We start from the raw sequence: 19,470 nt of genomic DNA, 5'->3' as shown, positions 1-19,470 counted from the left end.
ACATAAACCTTCAGCCTATATAAAGCCTGAGACAACAGCTCAGAAATTCTGTTATTCTTAGTACAACACTGAAATGAAATAACAGCATTTCTTAGAGGCAGCTTCACTGAGAACACCAGCTTTTTAATAAATATTAAAGCGCAGTTCTTGGGGGGTTTTACCACCCTTCCCAAAGTGGCCTAACAGATTTTGCCTGCAGCCCTACTACTTCCTCTTCGGTAATCCCAAATGGAAAGCTATACTTCTTTCCTATCTAAAACATATTTAAAAACAATATATTAACAGACTGCAGTAAATTTAACTGAACAACAGTATAATGGATTTATTTAGTAGAGCTTCCCTAAGGGCATGTATTTGCACATTTGCTCAGGTGAAAACTCCCTCCTTTCAAAAAAAGTTGAGATGCAACTGAGAATTTCAGAAAATGCCATGAGACACGACAGCTGGGCAAGGTCCCTCTATGGGGCAACAGAGCTTGCTTCATTATCGTGTGTGCCACAGCCATTCAAAAACTGCCTTGTGCCCATATATTTAACACCCTGATTAAAAGCCTGATCCAAAGCCCATTGATGTCAGTGGGAACCTGTTACCTTTTGCAGGATTTGGGTACGTGTACCTCAAGCTGCACCGTGCCCAGCACTACTAGAGAAAGAGCGCTCCACAAAGAGCATTCCCCAACAGGGCCAAAACCCACAGGGGTGAGTAACACCCTGCTTGTGGCTGATCCCTACAGTGCAGTCCTGACTCAGATGGCAAATCTCCCAGCTTCTGGGGAACAGCAGGCAAACATTTCAGTTGTGCCACACTAAACAAATGGAGGGCATACAAACCCAGGTTTGCTTCAGGACAAAACCACAGCTACAATGACGCATGGCAGTGGTTTCACACATCCGCAGTCACTCATGTCACACTTTTGCATTACACTGGGCCTGGTGCTGCACGGGGAGCTGCCAACAGCCACGGTCCCTCTCTCCAAGCCAGGAATGCCCTCATGTCTCCTCTCCTGTGTCCTGCCGCACAGCTGAAGGGTGACTCAGCTCAGCTCCCAGACGGAAATCATCCCTGCTGCTCATGACACAAAATCTCTCTCTCCGTGGAGATATACACACACTTACACTGAGCGAAATCGCCCTGCGGCCACACCGTCACAGAACGCTGTGAAAAGAAGTGGAGGAAGAGAACCCCATGGGGAATGGAGGGATAGAGATGGATTGGCACACTCAGCCACAGCTATCCTAGATTAAAATGAAGTTACATTCAGGTGGGTTACCAGGAAAAAGGCTGCTGTGTGATCTTCCATTGCGCATCATTCAGCACAGTGAGGTGTGCTGTGTTTGCACAAAACACCCCAAACTCTTCCACATTGGTTTTATTGGTTTTATTCCCTACTGAAATGGAAGAGGTAAAGCTATTAAACTTTCCCCATACAAAAATCAAGTTTATCTTCTGTACTGAGCCAAGCGCATTGGCATTACAACCCCACCAATATCCACCGAAGAGGGTTATGGTAGGCAATTCTTTTGCACAGATGTGCTTTAAAGTCTTGTACACCTGTGCACTGTCACAAATCTATCCAATACTTACAGCTTCCAGTCACTCACCTAATCACTACAAAAGTGCTTTCATGGGATTATATGGGAGAAGAGAGGAAAACAAGGGGCAACACGATGTATCATCCTCTCTTCTTCCTTAACTGAATGCCAGAGATTGTCCCTTATTGTCATTTCTCTTTTTTCATTCCTGTTTAAGTATGAATGATCACACACAGCAGACATACTCCTAGGAAGAATGGTACCTTCTTCACTGTAGAAATGCTGCACTTTTAAAACGCTTCAAGCTGCTAATTATCCTTATAAGTATACTATATACTTAAATATAAGTATATAAGTAACCTTATAACACACAGGTTTCAAGTTTGAGGGGTAGGTCCTCTGCCTCCATAGCACTTGGTGCCTGTACTGGTGCTGGAAAGATGAATTCAGCTCATCTCTACCTCCACACTACGCCAGAGACAAAAAAAACCAAAAAACCAACAAGAAGAAAAAACCAAAAAAACCCCGCAGTGATCCTCAGACCCTTCAGTGTGAATACGTTACATTCCCAAACACGCATTCATAGGCTGGTTGCATGCAGGGGCTGATAATACTGAGCTGGTTCAAGATTAACATATGCTGCTAAAAGATCAGTCTACAGAAGTGAAAGATTTGGACAAGTGGGAACAACTTCAGTTTGCTTTAGGGCAGTGCTTCGTTGCACCATACAGACCTGAGCAGCTCTGGGACCACGGCTGGTACAAAGACAGGAATTCAGCTGAAACATGAGGAAGCTTTTCCCATTGCTGCTGGCACTTAATCACGTAGCTGCAATCAAAGAATGTCTCTCACCTGAATTTTGTCAAGACACAAAAATAAATTACCATATGAGTCACCATTTATATGAGTACTTGGAGTACTGTGTGCAGTTCTGGTGTCCTCAACATAAGAAGGACATGGAGCTCTTAGAGCAAGTCCAGAGGAGTGTCACGAGGATGATAAGGGGGCTGGAGCACTTCCCATATGAAGACAGGCTGAGAAAGTTGGGGCTGTTCAGCCTGGAGAAGAGAAGGCTGCGTGAAGACCTCATAGCAGCCTTCCAGTATCTGAAAGGGGCCTACAGGGATGCTGGAAAGGGACTCTTCATTAGGGACTGCAGCAATAGGACAAGGGAGAATGGGTTTAAACTTAAATAGGGGAAGTTCAGGTTAGCTATAAGGAAAAACTTCTTTACTGTGAGGGTGCTGAGGCACTGGAACAGGTTGCCCAAAGTAGTGGTAAATGCTCCATCCCTGGCGGTGTTCAAGGCCAGGTTGGACAGAGCCTTGGGCAACATGGTTTAGTGCGAGGTGTCCTTGCCCATGGCAGGAGGGTTGGAACTAGATGATCTTAAGGTCCTTTCCAACCCAAAGTATTCTATGATTCTATGATTCCTAAGTTTCTGACTGAACAAGAACACACACAAAAATTTTACAAACCACTTTGTGCAACACAATTTCTAGTATGCTTCCAAAGACCCAAATTACCAAAAAACCCTATAGGCCCAGATGAAATTGCATGGCAGGGAAACATTTGTGTTTTGAGCTCTAGCAATTCTATTCATCAAGTTATACTACTGTAACTACTGAGCACCTCAGGGGATTAAAGAGTTAATAAAAACATAAGAAAATGCACAATTACATAAAATACAATCTGTCAATCAGATATTGGAAATGGACTATGAAGATGCCAGTTTAAGTGCATGTACTTATACCCAGAGAACACTTTAAACAGATGACCGTGATTTATACATGCTGCAGCTGTCACACTATTTCTGACATTCAAGAGCCTACGCGTACTGTCAGTTGAAGAAATTTCTAGTTATTTGCTATTTTGTAGCTCTGTAAATCACATAAATGTTCATATTATTTCCATGTGCTCTGACAGTTTGCATCAACAGACCATCTTGGAAGAACTGCAGTGATGAATTATTGATGGTATCTCACATAGCTGGCAAACATTTATTTGCAATGCTGTGATACAGAGCCTGCCTCTTTCCAGTTTCAAGATTGACCCTAATGTAAACTACAGCATACAACAGATCAAAAAATACATAGCCTAGCTCTCAATTCATGATCTCATTTTTATCATTCGATGGTTCCCATAAAGATTGTTTATTATTGATGGGAAATGCTGGAAGCAAAATATCCTGTAGCTGAAAGCTGGAAGTCCCAGTAACTGAGTCAGTATGACTCTTCTGGCCTCCTCTCAATATGCTTTATTTCTTCTATTGAATAAACAAACAGTCCCATTCTGTAATGACAAAGCAAGCCAGGATTTTCCCATATTGTTTTGACAGATGTTGTCAGGGACTGATTACAAAAACCTGTATACCTAGTAAGATATTTACTGCTGTGATTTTCCTTAATGTAACTGAACTACATGCAGAATAAACTAATGTCATAGGAAGCTGTGCTAATGAAGAGCCTCTGACTATGGAAATTAAGCTGCAAAATAACTTGTCCAACTGCAGCAAAATCCATTTTTAAAGACACTGGAGGAAAAAATATGTTATTTGTTACATTGTACTAACAGGGCATAGGAGTCTATGATGGAGGTGAAAGGACTGATTATCGAAACACCTCAATGTCTGGTTCAGGCACCTTGCAGCAAAAGATCAGATCTTTTTCCAAAGGTCTCATTACTCAAAAGCTCCCAGTGAGAACAGCCAGAGCAACCTTCAGCTGACTGCTACTTCGCTCAGTACATTCGGTCAGCATTTAGTGTATTAATAATGGTTTTATGCTCTGTTTTTACAGGCAGTTGGAAAATGCATCAAAGCTGATGGGGTTCAATTACAAAAAATTATTTTAAAGGGCTTTCTGGGTTTTGTGTTGCAGCAGGGTTGGGAGAGGATGCTGTTTAACTGACCACACCCATGCATCATTTCAAAAAACAACAAATAAAAGTAGACTGATGCCCCATTACAATTATACGTAGAACTGTGAAACAGAATGATTTTCAATTGCCAGGTGTTAATTTGCCCTTTGTAACTGCTAAAAGGAAGACCCTAGACACTGCAACATCACGGGCCTTCCTTTTGAATATTATTTTTCAGGTCTGTAGCCCCCACTGGCTCTGACACTTACTTGTTAGATAGCAAATTACAAGTGAGTACCAAGAGGACAACATTTTTTTAAAGCTAAGGGGAAATGAGACTTATGGAATAGGGGGCGTCACAGTGCAAGTACTTTCATCGCAACGAGGGTATTTGGACCAGCAGGTTTACACAGCCAAATGGTGTTTTTGCAAGCCCAGGTGACTAATAATTCCGGAAATTCAAAAGCTGCAGCTCTGTATGACTGACAAAAGAGATATTTCATTACATCATTTTGTCTGTGCAGAATGAAGCACTACACAATTCATATGTAAAAGTTTATTTCCCCACTATTTCTCTAGATTCTGTACAACCACAAAAATAGAACTGCATGTATGTATGCATACGCACTACAGGTAGGGTTGAAAGAATAAATATAAATAAAAGAACATGAACAACACATTGTGCATTTATAACGACAGAATACTTGGGTGGGTGGGTAGGTGGGTGGAGTAAAATCCTAACAGGATATGAGCCAGAAGGTCTGAAAAGTTTCAGTGATCAAAGATTTTCACTACTCTCTCTAATAAAATATGTCCTTCTGAGAAAAAAAGAGAGAGTTTAAAATTATCTGCGGAAATGTATAATTTGATGACTTTTCTTATGTTGTCTTCAGGTGTGTGAAACTAGCCCAAACTCAAGAATTTTGAAATTTTTCAGTTTAGAAGTAATTTTAAATGAAGCTTACAACTCAAAAGCCAAAATGTTTAATTCTTCACTCGTCTGAAGTTGTAATATATTAATGCAATTCAGTGCAATTAGCATCCAGGAGGTATTTAGGTGGGAATTTGGACACCTTAGTCTTTCCAAGGATATGGGCCTAAGTGACTGAGGCTTTCCTGGATATCAAGGTTAAGATTCAAAGCCCATTTAAAAATCTCTAATGTTTTCCAATGATTTACATTGCAATTAGACTACAGACCTGATGTAATAGAAATCTCACAGAAGTGGAAGTAAACTTCGTAGTTATTATGTCTCTTTCCTCAAAATCTTAACTTGCTTCATATTAAATATATATAACAAGCATTTGTTCAATAAACACAGCACCAGCAAGCTGAAAGCAATACAGCTGCCTGTTCAGGCCAGATTTATATTTGTTGTCATACTCTGGGAAGGATTATAAACTGTCTGTCATCCCTCTGTGGCATCCCTCTGTCATCCCTCTGTGGCAGAAGTAGGGTCAAAATGTCATTCTTTCCATGCAGAATATTATGTACGAAATTACAAAGGGGCCCTATTTAGATGAGATTCCTTTTTATTTCATATTCTAATTGCCTAGGAATGGCCAGGTAAAAAGAACATTTTGTCCCAGCAGAAACTTCAGGAAGTGTACCGAGAGAGATACACAAGTCACACTTTACACATGCACTCTGACCACTCCTGACACTACAGATCCTCTTCCAATTTCCAAGAGGAAGCAAAGGGAGTCATCTCTGTCTGATGTCTCAGTGACATTTCATTGAGGTAACTGTTCACCAGGATTTGCACATCTAAAACTCCCTCCAAGAAAGTTTGTGAAAAATAACAGACTAACCTACTTTTGGGACTCAGTGGAGAAATTCTGTTTCAAGCGCCAATGGCCACTGATGTCAACAGAAGATGTGAGCGAGTGCAAAGGGACCTGGTTCTGCTCAGCCCCGCAGGGCCTGCTAGGCCTAAAAGCCATTCATAGAAATTAAACGCTTGCATGAAGTTACTTAAAATCAAGATCTGATTTAAGGAAAAAGGTACATTCTTTGGGGGACAATATTACTGAACTAACAGAAAAACAAGAACTATGGCAAATATGCCTAGATGAGAATCAAGCAAAACCTTTCTTAACAAAACCCAAACAAACCTGAAATAATACATTGATCCTCCAATAACTTTGAAATCAGTTATGCTTCCAGCTAAAAAAAGCGTCATTGGGAAAGATATGTGATGACACTCGTAATATTTCTAGCTATAGGCTGCATTAGATCTTTGGAAAACCAGAGTCAGACTAAATCTAGCTTGCTCTTCATTACCTGAATTCCAGATCTGAAGCAGTTGTGGCAGAGCAGAGAACTCTTCTGACCCATTCAGGGACCCCTGCACTGAACTCTTTAATGATGTCCCCACAGACAGCACAAGTTGTGGGTGTTTTCTCCTCCCTCTTACCTTTTTAACTTGTCTCACACCAGAGAGTCCCCGGGACTATCTAATATGCTATTTTTTAAAGATATCATCTTACTCCAGGCCTCCTGAACCCAATTTAAACTTCAAACTTTATGTGATTGAGGGGGGATGATATTTAGTACCTCTGTGAAAAAAATAAGACCGTTAAATCCATCAGCAAGTGATTCATTTTTCAGATAAAATAAGCACCACTATGAACTAGTGGAATACAACAGATCCCAAAAACCAAAATGGGCAGGCATCCTCTTTAATTTAAATGCTGTCATTTATACCGTTTGGGTCACCTTCAGCAATTATTACTTATTGCATGCAATAAGAGCAATGTAGACCACAACCAGTATGTGAAGACAAGATGCCAAGGAAACAAAATAATTCAAAAAAGAAGGAGAATTTCAGCTAGACTGACATGCAGAAGCACTTTTCTTGAGTGATACTTAACTAGAGTGAGAGATAGGATGAGCTCTGATTGATTTCCTTGCGATTAGATGAGTAAAGTGGAAGTAGTTGCACATGGAAAACAAGAAGGTGATCAGGAGTAGTCAGCATGTATTCGCCAAAGGGAAATCATACTTAACAAACCTGACTGCCTACTATGACGGGCAACCGGCTGGACAGATGAGGGGACAGCAGCGGATGATGTCCACCTGGACTTCTGCAAGGCTTTGGACACTGTTTCCCATGACATCCTCATAGGCAAGCTCAGGCAGTGCAGGCTGGATAAGTGGACAATGAGGTGGATTGAGAACTGGCTGAATGGCAGATCTCAGAGGGTTGTGGTCAGTGGCACAGGGTCTAGCTGGACATCAGTACTAGAGGTACTGGTAACTAGCAGGCAGCAGTAACTAGTGGTGTCCCCCAAGGGTCGATACTGGGTCCAGTATTGTTTATTCATCAATGTCTTGGATGGAGGGATGAAGGGATAGAGTGTCTCCTCAGCAAGTTTGCTGATGATACAAAACTGGGAGGAGCGGCTGATACCCCAGAGTGCTGTGCTGTTCTTCAGAGGAGCCTAGGCAGGCTGGAGAGATGGACAGGGAGGAACCTTTTGGAACTCAACAAAGGTAACTGCAAGGTCCTGCACCTTAGAAGGAATAACCCCATGCATCAGTATTGGATGGGGGCTGACCTGCTGGAAAGTAGCTCTGTGGAGAAGGATGTGAGGATCCTGGTGGACAGCAAGCTGCCCATGAGCCAGCAATGTGCCCTTCCTTGTGGCCAATGGTATCCCAGGGTGCATTAGGAAAAGCATTGCCAGCAGGTCAAGGGAGGTGATCCTCGCACTCTACTCAGCCCTCGTGGGGCCTCACCTGAAGTACTGTATCCAGTTCTGAGCTCCCCAGTACAGGAGAGAGGTGGAGCTCCTGGAGCAAGTCCAGCAAAGGGCTACTAGAATAGTTAAGAGTCTGGAGCATCTCTCATGTGAGGAAAAGCTGAGGAAACTGGGCCTGTTCAGCCTAAAGAAGAGAAGGCTCAGGGGGGATCTGATCAATGTGTCTAAGTATCTGAAGGGAAGGTGTCAAGAGGATGGGGCCAGACTCTTCTCAGTGGTGCCAGCCAATAGGATAAGAGGCAACAGGCATAAACTAAAACACAGAAAGTTCCACCTGAACATGAGAAAGAACTTTACTGTGAGGGTGACTGAGCACTGGAATAGGTTGCCCAGGGAGGCTGTGGAGTCTCCTTGCCTGGAGATACTGAAGAGCTGTCTGAACGCAATCCTAAGCAATGTGCTTTAGGTACCTGGCTTGGGCAGGGAGGTTGGACTAGATGACCTCGGGTGGTCCCTTCCAGCCTCAACCATTCTGTGATTCTGTGAAAGACAAGAGGGCATAGCATTACCCATTATACCACCATCTTTCCAGTGGGTTATATACAACTGAGGACTAGTAAGGCCAAGTTAGAGTATCCTTGTAAACGGCAATTACAGCATATAGATACACCCAAACTAAATCACATGTGCTTCACCCAAAGGTTGCTGTGTAACTGCTGATTCCAACTCAAGAGATGTCAGGCTTGCTAGTGTCAGACCCTTCAGCTTTATGTTACACAGCACAACACATTTTACACAGTAAGTCAAGCTGCATCTCTTCCTCTCTTTCCCACACTTCTCAAACTATATGAGAGGAACAGTCCCCTTAATACACTTCTGTTGTGCCTTAACTAATAGCACTAACCACACGGCTACAGGAAAATGCCATTTCCCTCCCGCTCTGGGAGCTCCTACAGCCAGCACTGCCCACCAGCTATGCCTGGTATGCAGCTGAGGCACTGCACAGAAGCCACGCTCATGGATAACCACAAGTTACAACACCAAAAGATGTGCAAGTCCATACATAAAGAGGAAGATTTCACACAGCTGCTGTTCTTATGATCTCCTTAGATAAGCGTAAGGCAGCCTGCCCTGCTGCTTCTTCTTGGCTGGTAAATTAAGGTGTGGGCTTTGCCTCCCAGCAGTCTAGGAAGACTTTTCAGAAATATGAATCCTCATTCTGTGGGAAGAGAAACTCCTGAGACACTACAAATATAAAGCAAAAAAGTGCTGTTGGCCACAACCACTGCAATCTAATTGATCCAAAAAAGAAATACCTGTAACTATCCAAGGCTGTCAATAATTCTAGAAAAGGTTTTGCTTAGCTGAATCTACACAGCTGAAGCCTCTTCCATTAATATTTCCTCTGCTTTACACACAGAACTCTGTGGATTTATTTCATATCCATGTTACGTTACTCATACGAACTTGTCATTTGAAATTATTTTAGACATAATATTTACAAAATTAACTCAGTAAGAAAGCTTACTGGAGAGGGATTCCAGTTTTGACTGCTGAAACCACTTGATCTAATCATTTATGGTAGTAAATAAATGTTATGAAATTTCATGGAGAAACTATTATCCAAATTACTGAACAACAATAGAAGAGCCTTTATTTTGTTCCAGGAATGCATTTCTGGCAGAGAAAAAAACAGTCATATACAATGTCTTTTTCTAGATTAGTCAGGGAAAAAAATGACTGCATTGATGTACTGCAAACTGAGGGGGTTTTTTTCTTTCCTGAGGAATTACAAGTGATATCAGCTTTCATAATATCTGAGAAGAAGAGAATATACTTTGTTGAAAGAATTCCAGCTTTTTTATTCTGCTAAGTTGTGTTACTGAGACAAACTTTCCCATTGTTTATTGTTTGCCAAGTTGTGGCTCTGGTGTACAAAAAGTGTTTCCTGCTCTCAAATATTTTCCTGAATAATTATTTTATTGTTTTCTCTCGAGCAAAGCAGCAGAATGACCCTACTGAGATCTGTGACAGCATTTGCCAGGGGCTTGAAATCTCCACCTCCAGTGAACAAAATAAAATTGCCCATGAGGTCTCAGCAGACTGTTCTCAGGATAGTTATTCCTGGAACATGTTGGTTCAAGCAATCCTCTTCAGTGGTCAAAAATGTTGTTCAAAAAACTAAGCAGTAAGTACTAGGGTTCTGCAAAGGAAAACAGTTTACAAGATCTTCCCCAAGCTGGTAAGCAAAATACAGTGGGGGGAAAGGTGGGCCAGAAAGAGCCAAGATCGTGGGATTTTATGGTAAATCTCTAGGGAAGTCCACTTGTCCTCCCCTTCATCACTATCTAACAGGCAGAGCTTTGGGAAACACTACTGAAGCTCTCTGATCTGTCAAACAAATCTTTGCTCTAAAATAAAGCCGAAGATATACTAGACACATGGGATGTGTTGTCTATCCCAGAACAAGACTCTATGTAACTTTTCTTCCCATGCAGAAATAAGGATGAACTTCAACTCTGCAGGTTAAACCTTTCATATAAATGACTCGGAATTGACAGATTGACTGTGCTGTTGACTGAAACTTCAGCAGTTCAAGACTTCTTTTGGCCATTTCAGTGGGAAAAGGATAAAAATCATGTGTCTGACATTGCTGAGATACTGTAAATTGCCACATTGTCACCAGTTGCTACCATCATTGGCAGCTGCATCACAAAACCTTTCTTAATACAAATAGACTCATATGAAGAATGGACGGACAGTCCTGTACTCCTACCACTCACTCTGCATGAAGGAAGTTACACTTACAGATAAGGAAATTAAAATACTCTTGATATGTAATTCTATGATGGGCCAAGAAAAATCACATTTGATAATTTTGGTCACAAAGAGTTTCTTAACACACATATTTCATTGTGAAAAAAAATTGCTTTATTTTCAAACCACTTCTATTAAATATATTTCTTTGTCTTCAGCATGTGCTTTTTCAAAAAGAAAACCAAACATTGACATATATAATATAGGTGCCATCTCCTTTCTCATCTTAATTGGCTTCCCTGACACAGGAGGACTGCAAAAGTTTATGCCAGTATAATTTGTCCTCTATTTCTTAACTGTATTCAGATATTTCATTCAAGAGTATTTTCCTTTTATTTTTTCCACTGATAATACCTCATATTTTGCGTTTGCACAATTAATTTTGGCATGGCATATTCTCCCTCATAATGAGTGACCCCAAAAGATTTGTTTTGTCAGTTATTTTTCTAGTTACAGGATGTCTTAGCATCTCTGTTCTGCAAAAGACATAATGTGGTGTAGTGACTCTCACATATATTGAAAGCAGGAGCTCTCGCACTTGGCTTCGTTCAAGGACCAAGGGTAGAAATTGGGCCAAGCATCTGGACTCATCTGATTTTGTGCAGCCATCCTTTCAGATTGCCATTGGTCTTTCGCTTGTAGTGGAATCCTGATTTTATGAAAGTTGGCAGAAGTATTTCTCCCCCCATGCTGGACATCCTTACCGTCATCATCTAAAATCAAAACCACTAAAATCTTTGATGAATTTAGCCCAACTGCAGAGGGTCATTTTTAGGCCCTTAAGACCAAATGCATAACCTAAGTTCTCACTGTGGAGTATCAGCAGGATTTCACAGCAGAACACATTACGCAGCTGTCTGCCTAGTGAGCAATTTCACACAAAGTGACTTTTTATTCCCTTTTCTTTGTTAAGAGGAACACTTGACATAAGACAAACTATGCTGTTGACCCAAACTTCAGCAGGTGTTCCACAAGTCGCTGCTCTATGGGAGGCCCAGAGCAGCAGCTCACTGCAATCAGCATTCATTTCTGGAAGTTCTTCTTTTGCAAAGCAAAGATTGTAACAGTTCTCAGAAAACAACCTGTGTAACAGTCAAAAGGCAAGACCACGCTCATCTTTTGAAGAAGATCTATGACAAGGACTATCACTGTTATGAACAAAATTAGTTAAAAGTTTCATAATCAGAGGATGGGTGATGATGTGGTTGTTAAAGCACAAGCACTCAATTAAGATGATTTGGGTCTGCCTTTTTTTTTTTAAACTTTGCCACTCACCTGTGTGAGTTTTGGCCAACCACTTGTCTGCATTTCTGCCCTACTCTGTATCTCTCTCATTTTGAAACAGCCTTTTTTCCAACTTTGTTGATTCTGACTGTCAAAATCTTCGTGCAGGAAGCAGCAGGAGCAGCAGCAAGGCTGGGATGAATGAAATGCCCTGGGGAGTAAGACATTAACCAAGCACCTGGAGTACCACCACAGGAGTTCTTGTGCTGTCCAGCACCTGCTGCATGAAGCTGCATCCTCTCAGTATTAACAAAGTCCAAATGAAGCTATACCTAGATTCTGATGTCTTAAATCATACTGAAGAATAAGTTACCTTCTAAAGCCATTTCAGTCTGTCAATAAAGCACATTCTTGGATGACAGCAAATGTCACGGCTGCACTGAGGCTCAGCAAGCAAGTTTAATATAGCAGTGACAATAAATCTCATCATAGGATCCATTCCAATAATAAAAAATAAAACATTTCCTCATGTTTGCTCTGCTTTCTTCTCACCCCCTCTTCCCTCCTTTTATTTTTTTTCCAGTGTATGAAGCCAATAGCTTTGCAGCAGAAAAAAATCCCTGCAATTAAATGTCCTGGCATATAGATCAGCCTGCTGCCTTGCAGAAAGATCAACAGTTTTACCATTAAAGAAAACATGTCTTTGCTCACAGTACAACCTGTGTGAAACTCCTAGTAATCAATAAAAGAAACACTTCATTAACAGACCTTCCATGATGGAGAAGAGGGTAGCTCAGGAGAAGAGACGGAAGGCAATCTCAAAGAGTTAATACAAACTTCAGGGTTATAAATTGGGTTCTGGAGAAACTGTAGTGCATGCCTGATGTTGCTAGAGAAGATCTTGTTAGATGTACCCACATCTTGATTCAAACACAGTCTTTGTGTTGCACAACAAAGCTATGACATTCCCCAGAGAAACCTCCATACTCTTCCCTTTAACTCCTTTAAATGAACAAAGAATCCATTTACAGATATTTAGTTTCAAAATTACTCAGTTCTGGCACTCCATCACAGCCTCCTGAGGCGACCAACAGCAGTACAGAGGACTTGCTTTCTGTTCTCATAAAGCTCTGTCATTGAGAGCTCGTCAATAAAATATTGTTTTAGTTTTTACTGTCAATAGTGATACATCATGCTTGCCTCATGTGTGTCAAGCCAGGCAATCAAAAAGCATGTTACAATACTTTATTTTACAGAACAGCTGTAAATGCACATCCCACCCATACAAAGATAACCCTGGAGCATGCACTGTCTGATCACTGTGTCCATTACCTGCGCAGCCCAAGTAATCCTTAAAACCTCCTGGTCGAGTACTTATTCTGCCTAACTGGATTGAAGTTGCAAAAGAAAGCAGGATACCATTATTCTCTGCAGGATTTTGTAAACTATGAAATTTTATACTTAAATATTCCTTGTAACATGTATTCCTATGTTACAAGAGTGCATAATAATTCATGCATTTGTAATAGCTAAATACACATTGCAATATTGAAAGTAAGGTGTTAGCAACAAAAATGGCAAAATGAAAAAAAACCAGATCAGGTCTTTTTTCTTCCACAGGAGCATGAAGGAGGTATAAAAAAATTTTTAAAAATTAACCTGCACTAACGAGCACAGCAATAGTCATTTCTTGCATGTTGCAATGTCAGAGAGTGTTGCCAAAGTATAGCATTGCTTTGAATGTGAACATGGTTCCAGGAATGCATTTTGTCCCCCCCACAGTGGGTCAGTTTCTTTTTCAGCTGGACACAGCCTTTCTAGGCCGAAAAAAGAGGAAGAGTATAAACACAGGTATTATTTTATAGCATCTCTGAATGTATCCCCTATGGGCATAGAGGGGATGGAGTGAAAAGAGTAGGAACTACACAGCTACTGTTATTTTCTCTGGAAGGGTGATTTGGAAAGAATAAAGAATTAGTTTTTCCTTTAGGACCAGCCACAAAACTGAACCAATGTGGGTAAAAGCCTGGAAAATGGAAGTAAATTACTTTTCTTCCAACAAATGAAGGAAATAAAGGCAGTTCCTTCCTTGGAGCAATCACATTTATACAAATTGGTGTCTAGAGACACAGCCTGCCCTCCAGAAACAAAGCTCACAGTAATGAGTCCGGCTGCCTATCCAGGCGAAGTTCTCCTGGGCTGATGTGACAAAGACAACATTCATGTGGGCTACCACAGAAGAAGTCACATAAAAATTACCCTGAATTCCTGCTTAGCGGTTTCTACCACAGAAGACAGGAAGGGGACAACTTTTTGACTCTGGACAGGAAAATTACTTTGGTCCTATAAGCAGAATGTATGCCTGAAATAATCATTTCATTAAGGCCCAAGATACATTTTATTAATCACAGCTACCTGCAGTGATCACCAAGGCCTTAAAATCTCATTTAAGAGCATTGTGTTCACTCATCAACTTTAGTTACTACAAGATCAAGGTTCCTGACTACTGCTCTGAACTGTGTAACTCTGGATAACTAAAACACTGTTTTCATTAGAATTGCTTTCTAGAGAGGAAATGATTGTCAGCAACTTCATTGTATGCATGATAATTTTATTGCTTAGGTGAGAGGCTGGAGAGTTGTTCTGCTACAAACGAACTGCATAAGTAACTTTGAGAAGGTTAATTTCATTTTATCCACAGGCTCTCAGATGGATAGTATGAGATTTGAAATGATCACTTTAATGACTATAGATTAAGAGATTAAAATTCACCATTGTGGTGAAGTTCTGCAGAGAAAGGGCTGACAGAGCTATCTCTGCTTCCAGATTTTGAGGGACAACCTAAACCAGTATTGCTAGTCCCATAATTTGGTTAATTAAAGGATAGCTTTAAGCTTATGCTTTGACATTGACTGTTGATGATTTGTCATTGACTGGTGCATGACTATTGATCACCCCCTTTACCTTATCATATAAAACTGTAACATGAAGAATAAAGAAGTTTACCAAAGACCTAGCTCCACAAACACTAACAAGCGCTCACAAAGCTCTGCCAGAAAGAGATCTCCTGCAATACATTTTGGTTTGCCCTGCTTACCTTCTACTATTTCCTACTGGAAATCATTCCTACCACAATTATACTCCTTGTGATATACACATCCAGTATACATTACTCTTTCAGTTAGGTTTTCCACTAACCAGGTTGGACAGTGTAACCATTTATGTTACTTTAGTATTTCTTCTCTTCCTCCACATATTATACAAGTTCTGTGTTTGGTAATAATTATCTGTTCTCCCAAGAACTTGCCCCCCAACTTTCCCCCATGTGATCCATAAAAAATATTAAACAAATCAATGACTTACCAAACAAAATGGAAAAATAATTTTTAAAAAATCCCACAAAACCAAAAATCCCAGAACTGAATGCCCAACAGGCTTTATTTTGTAATAGCGAACATGTCCAAAGTGGAACAGCAATCCATGGTGTAGCTTTCCAATACCACCAGAAGGGGACATGGAATGTGCTTTTGTTGTCCTTTTAAAGTAAACAACTGCTAAGAGAAGAATGAGGAAAGAATCGGTCACCTTGCTGAGGACCAAAATTTACAGTTTGATGAAGCTTAAGAAGCATGAGCACTATTCTAGTTTCTTCTAGCAATCTCTCTATAAACACATAGTGCAGCAGTTGCACTTGCTTTCAGTTCGCAGGTCTTATTATGAGCAAACTATCAGACACAACTTTGGTGTAAATGATAAACACTACTTTGCAATTAGCATCAGCTATTTTCACTTTTAATCTGGAAAACAACCACTATCCTTTTGGCTTTTTTTAAGATATTTTGTTCCGAGTTGCTCATGCTGTGAACATTACTCTCAACTCATTCATAACTCACAAGTCTCAAATGATGTCTCCACCACTATGCTGCACATTGCTGCAATGATATTTATCTAGCTAGCACTTGCCCAGGGAAGACTGCTAACAACACAAGGTTTTGCATGGCAGGGGAGTTGAAACCAGATGATTTTAAAAGTCCCTTCCAACCCAAACCATTCTACATTCTCTAAGTTAACATACTCATCCCCCAGTCTCCCACTGTATACAGCTTCTTTCTGTCCCTGTGTCCCTGTGCCAAGAGGACTGTGGACCTCAGGGCCAGCTTCGATGACCATGGTGGAAGACAGAGCAGCAGTGGGAAAGCACGGGCCATGCGGCTCTTTTCACAATGCCAAACATCAAAGTTATCAGGGCTGACAGAGGTCAACAGCTCCCTTACGGCAATACCTTCACTTGTACCTGAACATCATACATGAGTCATTGTCAAGGATTTGAAGAGAGCACAACATCTATCCTCATAGCTGCTGGAAAATACTACACGCTTAGGAAAAATCCTCTGCCAGGAAGAAGGAGGTTTGCTACTAGCTAGGCTTCAGCTTGGGTGAGACTTTCATCTTTATCCACTAATTGGCTTGACATCCCTCTGCTGCTATACCACTTCCCTCAATTATGCAGCTAGGTTCTGTCCTCCAGAGTTCTCCAGAGCACCAGCAAAATTGTGATAGAAGAAACAGTAAATCCTACCTAAAATTAATAGATGTTTTAATGTAGAAACCAAAGAGCGCTTTGCTTTTCAGGTAACGAGCAGAATAGCCATCCTCTAGTCCCATGGGCAATATAACCATTATAGACTCCATGCGAGTCTTTTAATAAAGGAGGGTATATGTTCAGATACTCAAAGATTTCAGAGTTTGACCTGCCAAAGACATGAAGTAGTAGTGGCTTTTACTGTAGGAGAATCACTAAGTAATACCACCCAGGGGAAAACCTCAGGAAAGTTCTCATCTGTTTGTCATTATAAATTATGCCGACCCTTCAGATGGACTTATGTAATTTTTCCTGTGGAGACACACTAAAGTTGTACAACTTTTTAGCAAGTCATTCTGGTGAAAAGCCCAATAGAAACTTGCCTGTGTTTTGACAGAATTTAAGTGCTAATGTCCAAGGAAACAATCCAGAAAGCCAGCTTTCCAAAGGATATTTAACCTCAGGGACACCTAAGCATTCTTAAGTGCTCCCAAACTATTTCCTCAAGACCTGCGCAGAAGTGCACTGCAGTTTGGGAAGATTCATCGTAGCTCTGCTTAAGCTCCATCAAGCTCCAGAGACCAGGCAGCAGTGTGCCTATAGGTCAGTGAGTTCCCTGAAGAGACAATTGCTCACTGTTTAATTGTGCAGCAAAGAAGGCTCCGATTTGCAAACAGCTAAACCCTGGCCAAACACTGGTACAATGAAATGAAGAAGGAAATGCAGAAGTGCTAATACCTCCTCTTCACTTGTTTGCTTGCATACTTTCTAAGCACCAATCTTGCTTTCCTTAAGGTAACTAGTATATTAGATGAATCACTGGACCTGGAGGATACATCCATCATTGCACATGTGCATAAATGAGAAGTAAATTACATGAAAAATGTTATTTTGCAGGAGGACCTAGATTCATCTTTTGATTTATACTGAGTCGAGCCTGTTTAAGACAGAGGCATAGTTTGAAACAAGTTTTGTCATTGTTAGCCCTGAGGTTCCATCAAAAGAAGATGACTAAGAGCCCACTTTTTGGTGAGTCTACACTCAGGTACCAGCTTCCTCATTTACCAGCTTTAGAAAGGGGTTATTTTGTGTTTTGTAATAAAAAGTTACTTATATTGCACTGTTCATCTTCAGCTCTCAAAAATACCCTAAACCGGCAGTTTATTAGAAGTCAGCCAGCATACAAAAGTAATTTCTATTAGTATTAGCAAACTATTGCAGTCTTAACTGCTTGGGTCTATTCCACTTCCTTATGATCAGCTAACTATTCTTTGCACCCTTCTGTACTCCTGCTGCCTTTGGGCTTGTATCAAATCTTTAATGCTATTATAGACCAGGGGCTGCTAAAACTTATGCACAATATTTTTTATTATTTTATGTATACTATGCATTTCATGAACATACAGACATATCTATTTCCATAAAATTTATTGCAATTAAATACATATTGATCCTAATTTTCTAACAGTGGCTGGTGATGAGTACGTCTTACCTAAACAAAGTAGTTTCAATCTACTCAATAGGTTGCAAGCTGTGAATAACTGCCAACAAATAAGGGTATTGGAAAAAGAAAACCAACCCCTCAATTTAGAGATTTGCATTGATTCTCTTGAATTTTCTTGGGCTTAAGAGCACTACAGTTATTTTTGTAGTAAATGTGTACTCATGTTTATGTTTCTTGACAAATGCCTTTAAAACTTGATTTTATAATTTAATTGACATTTATTTTAGCAATAAGTTTTTTCTTACAAGCCTCGCTTTGACAACATGCTCTGTGCTACTCATACACGGAAAATTAACAAGGCACATTTAAGTGAACCCCCACTGCTGCAATATGATCTGTCACTATGAAATTTGTAGGAGTCTTTACTCACAGTTAGCAGAAGTGAAGCCAAAACAGACTGACGGATATGCTGGAATAGGAGGCAAACAGGAATTGCAAATGATTTCATGCAAATTTCATACAATAAGATATCACAACAGGTAGAAATCGATACTTGTTAGTTCTGGAAGACATTTTTTGGATTTCATTTAGTACTTCCTGATACAATTAAGGAAAACCTGAGATAACATAGGAAACACTTTTCATTCACCTAATTTCAACTGTTTGTTTAATACCAAATGGGTAAGGGCAGCATTGTCAGACAAACTTCTCTGAACTGCCTATAAAAATATTTGTTCCTGTTTCTAAAATCAGCACATTCACTAAACAGATTAAGATTGCATTTTACAAAGGCATATTAAAAAGCAGAAAAATCTGAAATCTCACTTTTAAGCAGATGCAGGCATGACTGTGACATTGCTGGAAAGTACCGACTGCCAAATATAGTTGTGTATTAAAAAGTCTGTAATGGTTTGTGAATCTATCAGACACAGTATCTGCAGTGACTGCACACAGCTAGTTCCTGGGTAATGTCTTTCACCTTTTCACATGGTCTGTTATATCGGCTGAGCTTTTTCCCGAAACATGAGGTTAAATCAAAAGTGTTAATGGCATCTTTCAGTGCTACTAACCATAAACCTCTTTTATAATAACATTTAAAGCATTAAACAAAAAATCTGTCCTTACTTACAAGGCAAAGCAGAAAAGGAAGGTCATTCATTACACCCCATTCACTATTTTCTGTTTCATTCTGTAAATATTATAGTCTTACTGAGAAAAAATATAATGTCTGAGGTTCTCAGATCTTCCTTCAGAGTTTTAATCATTCACTTCCCAAGAAGGGGTTTAACAAATACCACACTGTTCTGT

The 19,470-nt window shown here is 40.3% G+C and overlaps 1 protein-coding gene across 2 annotated transcripts in view; it reads right to left on the bottom strand.

Moving 5' to 3' along the window:
* NCKAP5 (NCK associated protein 5) overlaps positions 1-19,359 on the bottom strand; it is a 408,143-nt gene extending 388,784 nt beyond the window's left edge. The window contains exons 1-2 of one of the 2 annotated variants that reach the window (XM_030485815.1): positions 19,292-19,359; positions 18,593-18,631 (exon numbers count right to left, since the gene is read on the bottom strand). The gene's annotated coding sequence lies outside the window, so the exon portion shown is untranslated. Of the gene's footprint in view, positions 1-2,265; positions 2,319-18,592; positions 18,632-19,291 lie in introns of those variants that run through there. The other variant, XM_030485817.1, reaches the window with a different exon arrangement.
* Between the last annotated feature and the right edge of the window lie 111 nt (positions 19,360-19,470).

This window comes from Strigops habroptila, chromosome 5 (assembly GCF_004027225.2).
Source record: "Strigops habroptila isolate Jane chromosome 5, bStrHab1.2.pri, whole genome shotgun sequence".
Taxonomy (NCBI): domain Eukaryota; kingdom Metazoa; phylum Chordata; class Aves; order Psittaciformes; family Psittacidae; genus Strigops; species Strigops habroptila.
This window is presented reverse-complemented; position numbering and strand designations above follow the sequence as displayed.